The sequence below is a fragment of the Lissotriton helveticus genome, chromosome 4_1 (assembly GCF_964261635.1).
Source record: "Lissotriton helveticus chromosome 4_1, aLisHel1.1, whole genome shotgun sequence".
NCBI lineage: Eukaryota > Metazoa > Chordata > Amphibia > Caudata > Salamandridae > Lissotriton > Lissotriton helveticus.
The window spans coordinates 58,103,549-58,111,115 of NC_136063.1; positions in this window are offsets into that span (position 1 = coordinate 58,103,549).

The following is a 7,567-nucleotide window of genomic DNA, read 5'->3' on the forward strand; positions in this document are numbered from 1 at the left end:
GTATGGCTTGAGGTGGGTTCTAAGGAACAGAGATCACGAACCTTGGAGCGCCTTATATGTTAAGCACAGTGATTTAAATCTAATTCATTTTGCCAAGGGGAGCCAGTGTAGCGTGTCTAGATAGTACGATATATGCTCTGATCTCGGGATATTTAGTATCAGTGGTGCTGCTGAGTTCTGCAAGCGTTGTAATTTAGTCAAGTGTTGGGCTTGACTCTTGAGTCTTGATAGGGCTTTTTCGGGAGTCCATGGGGATGTATGGCACTAGTTTCCTGATCATTTTTAGGATAAACCACATCGTGGATACTAGTTTGTTGGTTTGAGCCTCAAAAGTGAGTCTGTTATATAGCAAGATGCCTAGATTTTTTACTTTGGTCACCGGTGATGGACAGTTGCCAAGATCTGCCGGCCACCAGTCCGGGGACCAGATTCCTGCATTTGTTCCTAATAGCATAACCTCACTTTTATCCCAGTTTAATTTTAGGCAGTTTTGCTCCATCCACAGGCTAACCTGCTTCATGCAATTTTTGAAGTTATCTGCCGTGTCGGAGGTGTTGTTTTTAATTGAGACTACAATTTGTGTGTCATCTGCGTATGACACTGGCAGCAAGCCACATGCCCTGATGATTCCGGCTAGCGGTGCTACGTATAAGTTAAAAAGCGTTGGGCTCAACGAGGACCCCTGCGGGACCCCACAGGGGGAGTTGAAGGGTTTAGATTTTTTCTCACCCAGTTCCACTGTGAATGTTCTGTTGTCCAGGAAAGATGCCAGCAAATTTCTTGCATCCTGACGGACTCCTGCTGCTGCTAGTCGGTCCAGGAGCGTACCATGGCTCACCGTATCGAAGGCCACCGAAAGGTCTAACAGTATCAAGGCGGCCTTCCCCCGGCGTCCAGTATGCTCCTGAGCTTTTCCACCGCCATCAGCAAGGCTGTTTCGGTGCCGTGCCCTTCACGGAAACCGTACTGTGAGGGATCCAGGATGTTTGCTTCAGTAATAAATTGGGCAAGTTGTTTATTTAGAAGTTTCTCACTTACCTTGGCACCAAAAGGAATTCTAGCTATTGGCCTATAGTTTCCGGGTTCTTCTGGATCCAAGTTGGGTTTTTTCAAAAGGGGTAGGACTGATGTTGATTTCCAGAGGGCGGGATATGAGTTCATTATGTGTTCTATAAGGCCGATCAGTTGCTCACTGTACAGCTCTGGGACGAGATGAAATATTTTCGGTGGGCATGGGTCTGAATATGCCCCGGATTTAGTTGCCATGACTATCTGGTAAACCTGTTCCGCCTCCGGGAGGAAAAATTTGAACTCCGGTTTTGATGTTGTGTTAGGAACTAAGTCCTTAGTTTGGTCATTTTTATCTTGTGTAGGGGTTTGTGTGTTGGCCGATTTGAAAGATTCATAGACCCGGGTCACTTTGTCAATAAAAAAATTGACCCTGAGTGTTGCCGAACTCTGCAGTGGCTGGCATGTTAGTGTTAGCTTTTACTTTGGATAGTTGTTTTACCGTTGAGAATAATTCTTGACTAGAGTGTTTTGCCCCCTCTATTTTCTGAATAAAGTACTGGCTTTTTGCAGTAAAGATCAGTTTTTTGTTTATGTTCTGGGAGATCTTGTATTCGGTTTTGCTATCTGAGTTGTAGCTTATTCTCCATGTCCTTTCAAGTTTCCTGCATATTCGCTTCTGGGCCCTGAGATTTTCTGAAAACCAGGGTTGGGATGGTTGTTTTTTCCTAAAGGTCGCCTCTTTTAGTGGTACTGCTGTTTTTATGGCCGATGTTATCTATTTAGAGATTTGGTCAGTGGCCATGTTACATTCCCTGGTTAGTGTAGGTATATGTGACGCTAGGTGGTCTCGTAGTTTAAGGGCGTCTATCCGTGACCAGTCTAGGTATAAAGTAGGTGTATCTTGTATCTGGGGGGACTTTGACAAAAGAGGTGACACTCCCCCGCCATTACGGAGGAGCCCCCTCTGTCAGGACATCTGAAACTATGCGACCTAGGAAGAGTGCTGGTGCGAAGAGAAGATAGCTTACTGATGTACCAGCATCATGGCTTTAAGTGGGCACTGGTAGTTCTAAAGAGCAGGTGCTGAGACAGGTCCCTATCAGACTCTCCATCTTTACCCTCACCCTCAGGGTTAAAAACAATGCTAAACTCTCTAGTGGTACCGCCTTTCACTGTCTTTGCTGTAACTTCAAGGAGAATCATTATATTTCTTTCACATTCTGTCTCATCATTTCAGAACTGAACCATTTTCAGTATTTTATACAAGGAAGCCATAGTTGTTGCTTATTTATCTTATGTAACTGACAACGATTGACAAAGCTAATAGCCCTGACTTGTTGTACGTATAATGTTACTTGGTGTATTATATTATTTGGATCCAATGACAGAAACAGCAAAATACCAGTTGGGGGAACACTATGCTAAGCACAGATTTCTAGCTTATGTGTTTTTAAGCCACACCGTTAATTACATTGGCCAAACCTCTTCGACAGACCACCAGTTTTTTCATCCCACCTAAATCCCTGACTTGCATGTAGTGCTGTAAGGCTAATAATAAAAAAGTACTTTCGAGGAGTGTAGGCAGCCTAAGGACACTCGCTAGTGGACAGTACCCGGATGATGTACTTAGTTCAAGCTCCGTGCCAGGCAAGTACGGCAAAGCAAGAGCAGCACAGCAATCGAATGGCGTGCTGGCCAGAGAGATACAAATGGATTAGTATGACGAAGGAATAAACCAAAAGAAAGTTCAGGAAAGGAATGGGTGGGTACTAAGCCGCTTTTATTTTGTATTTCCAAAAGACTCCGCAGGCACAATGCAAGAAGCACTGTGCAGGGAAAACCTAAAACTGATTGAATAATTGTAATTCTCTTTATGCCCACAACGTGGCAATACATGACAAACTACTTTTCCCCTTCACTTCATTGGTTATGAGCAAAGGCGAAATTGTATATAAACCTAAGAAAATTGAACATTACATGAAGTAGCCAATGGGTATGTGTGTATATATGATGTGATCAAGCAGAATAAAATTTGTTGCATGCATCTGTGGTCCGTACTGCGTTCTTGGGCGCAGGGAGAAGTAACTGCAAAAAGGAGTTTACCATATATATATATATATATATATATATATATATGTTCCCAAAAGATGCCCTGCATTAAGGACGCACTCCACAGCCGGTGATTTTCACAATCCTTTATTTCAAAAGGAAACAGGCATTTCATTCCGATCTTTTTCAGTCCTCTCGCCTGGAGTGCGTCCTTAATGCAGGGCATCTTTTGGGAACATATATATATATATATATATATATATATATATATATATATATATATATACTGAAAAAAACATAGGTTTCACACACGTTATAATTAGAAATTAGCATTTAAAAAACCTTAGAAATTCACTGAAAAAAACAGGTTTCACACATGTTATAGTTAGCTGGACATTACACTCATACAAAACCATTGAAATTCCCCCGTTATAGTTAGTTCAGCTAACTATAACTCGCGTGCACGCAATGCACTGCTGATGACGTCACATATAACATCACTCATGACAGGGTCAGTGAGGTCACTCATGACATAACTGATGACATCTCAAATGACATCACTGATGACATCATCCAGGGAATGTTTTTTCCTGAAATTTAAATATGTTTTCTATATGTGTATCGCAAGGTCTATGGAAGAATAAATGGATAAAAAAAGTGTCTCAATGGATTTTTTTGGTAAAAATTATTGCATAACTGACTTATTATGTGTATTTTAGTGAATACACGTATTAGCGAGCACTGTTTAAATATGTAAATATATGTATCAGTGTCTCACTTTGTCTATAATTGGCTCCATGGGTTCGTGAGTAGCTACATGAGTGTCTATATGGGTTATTAGTTGGCTTTTTGAGTATCAGTATGAGTGTCTGTATGGTTTGTTGGGGAGTATTACTTAGCACATAGATGCATGAATGACTGACTCACTGTTGGTATGTGTTTTGAAGACAGCATAAATGCAGGACTGTATGGGAGCATGAGTGTGTGTATGGGTGTGTTAGTGAGAGATTGACTATCTCAATAGTATCTTTATGAGTAACTACATAGGTTTTAATCTACTATATATGAGTATTGTTGTATATAAGTGATAATATGTGAGAGTGAGCTATTGGAAGAGTTCCTGTATAAATACATACGTGTTTCTGTAAGTGATTGTTTAAGAGAGTAAGTATATGTACGTTTCTGTAAAAGTAAGTCTAGTGCTGTGTATATATCCTGTATATGAAAATAAATGGATGTTTGTGTGTGAGTAAGTCTATGGATGAGTGTCGGTGTGTAACAGGATGTATAAGTGTATGAGTACATATGATGAGTAAGTACATGTATATGTGACTGTATAGAACTGTTGGTGAATGAGTGGATGTGTAAGTAGATGGCGGAATTACTCACTAGCTTGTTGGTAAGTGGTATTGGTATCTCCTTTTTAAAAAAAAAATGTACTTTCTATTTTTGTAGGTGTGTATCAAAGGTTATATTACGCTGAGAGGAGGTCTGCCACTCTTTCACAAGGATGATATCATCAGTGATGTCATTTGAGATGTCATCAGTGATGTCATGAGTGATGTCACTGACCATGTCATGAGTGATGCTATATGTGACATCATCAGCAGTGCATTGCGGGCACGCGAGTTATAGTTAGCTGAACTAACTATAACGGGGGAATTTCAATGGTTTTGTATGAGTGTAATGTCCAGCTAACTATAACATGTGTGAAACCTATGTTTTTTTCAGTGAATTTTTAAAGTTTTTTAAATGCTAATTCCTAACTATAACATGTGTGAAACCTATGGTTTTATCAGTGAATTTCTAAGGTTTTTTAAATGCTAATTCCTAACTATTACGTGTGTGAAACCTATGGTTTTTACTGTGAATTTCTAAGGTTTTTTAAATGCTAATTCCTAACTATAACGTATGTGAAACCTATGGCCACTTCCCTTACAAAGAAGTACAAAGTTTGCATGTCTGCAGCCTTTCTTATTTTTCACCCTATTCATCTCCTGCTCAATCAACACATCATCCACACATACACACACCTACTTGCCCCCTTTCTTGGCTGGGGTTATCAATCATTCTTCTTTAATTCAAATTCAAAGTGCAGGCCCTTTATCAACGCTTTTTATTATAACAACTAACCCGGCCGAAGGCACTATGCAACTTGAAAACTTGCTCCCTTTCTTCGCAGCACTTATCAATTATTACTCAACCCACAACATGCGACTTAGGTTACCTCAGGTAAGGTAGATAAGAAGAGCACTCTTTCATTACAGTCTTACACCAGTCCAAAACAAGCACTAAATAAAGACACCTGTAGCTTTCAAATGTTTATTTCTAACACCGTAATCTCATGCCCAGTACCTTGGATAATACAAGCAAACATATTATCAGAAACAAAGTTGTCAGCATTGTTACTATTCCATAAAATACAAAGGGAGAAAGCATCCTATAATACAAAAGGGAAACAGATTTAAAATATACCTACATTTCACCCTCCCTACTTAGCAGGTTAGTTTATAAGTACAGAAGATCTCATAAGACTACATAGGCAGACCCATATCTCTGTTACTCAGCAGTAGTGGATCACATTGAGTTCTACACAAACTGTCAAGATACAAATGTTCTCCAACTGTGTGTAATCATGCCTGCATAGTGCATTACTAAACGCGCCAGTATCAGAGATGCCACAGCTGCATATGTCTTATGGATCGAACATGCGAAGATCATTCCGAATAACACACAGAGTATCCAAGATAACCTTGATGTTTCATGCTCTCACTATACACACTAAAGTAGCGAGGCAGTCTACAGATGTAGTATATCACATTATTCTCATATGAAGCAAAATACTCACCCTTCTCTAAACAATATTGCAAGTGCGTGTTGTGTGCAAAGCAGAGCAGGAAAACAAAAATGGCCTTCTAATAAACCCATGCTAACTTAACACGGTGTAAGTGCAAGGCTCAGCCCACGACACCTCTCCTTGACCAAAGCACATAATATAAACGTGGGAAAATTACTAACGCAGAGTCCAAGCCTATAAAGCAGAGTCAAGTTAAATTTTGCAGAAAAAAATTATTCGATCTTTGATAAAAAGCAGTAACTAAATAATAAAAAAATAGGTAGAAAAATCAAAGAGTCCTAATCCAACAGCGTATAAGCACAGTATGTAGCAACAGACTCCAAGAGGAAGTCATTTTTCTCATCTGAAAACATTTCAGCCATCCAATTCAATAATGGGAATGAACATACATGTTCCTCAACGACCGGAGCCTCTATCACCATCGGAGGAAAACTCGGGTCATCGTCAATGTAACTGCGTGCCAAGAAGTCATGCGCCGCTGCAAAAACATTCCAATTTCCAATTATTCCATGTATCGCTGCTAAGGCCATAATCCGGCCGCCAGAACACAGCAAATCATGAACCACTAAGGGGCTCATCAGCTTGTCATAATCCGCGTAGGGAGACACCGTACTGCAGAGACAGAAATCCAGGGCCCAGTCGAAATCACAGCTCAGGCAATGGAAGATAGGTTGAACGCATGTGAAAAAGGAGAATCAAATCGATAATCCATAAGCTGCGCTCAATGTAGCCAGAGGCAGCGCTCCGTAATAACTAAGCATTCGGTTGCAGACCAGCAACAAGCAGGACATATTGTCGTCTGCTGCAAGATGTGCATCCATATTTAAGTAAACAAATTAATACAAGCACACCGGCAACTAATGTGAGCATTAAGGACAATCCACCAAAGATGCTGGAAAAAATTGAATGAAAAAACACCGACAAGACACCAAATATAGTTTCTACAGAAGTCACAAGGCTATTGCTTATAACTTAAAAAAGTAAGCTAACCCCCTACTCGAGGACGCATTAAAGATAGTCTAAATTAACTCCCTAAAATTCCGGGGCACGTCTGTATTTAATAAAGCATGCCCTTCTGTCCGGGTGTTTGCTACATGAAGGACAAATGTTTCTCTAGCAGATGTAAGAGCTACCTCTTTTTGAGACAATAGCGCTCTTATACGGCTCATTTGGTTGACTCTGCTTTCAAGGTCAGAAACAACGGGCAGATAGAAACATCCAGCTTCCCATGCAGGGGAGTAAACACAACTTTTTTATAGCAAACCACACGCTCAGTTACCGTTATCATGTAAGCGATGCCTGCTAACATCGCACAACAATCTGCATTATTTCAAAGTAAATAACTTCCGTTTGCCAGTAAACTGAACATCGTTATGATAGCAGGTGTCGGAGTACCTTTCAAAACTCAGGCCAAATTAGCCGCATCTTGATTACAAGAGCCATGCAATAGTAGGTGTCCACAAAGTAAGGAGTGATCTGGTGCTATTGAGCAATCCTCGCCATTCTGACAAACTTCTTTTCCCTCCCTCAAGCACCTATATATGAATGGTAATAACCAAACTTCATGGAGATAAGCGCTCCCTAAAAATTCATATCTGCCTATAGCATAGTATTTCGTACAAACCTCAAACTTAAACAGGCTTAAAAGTA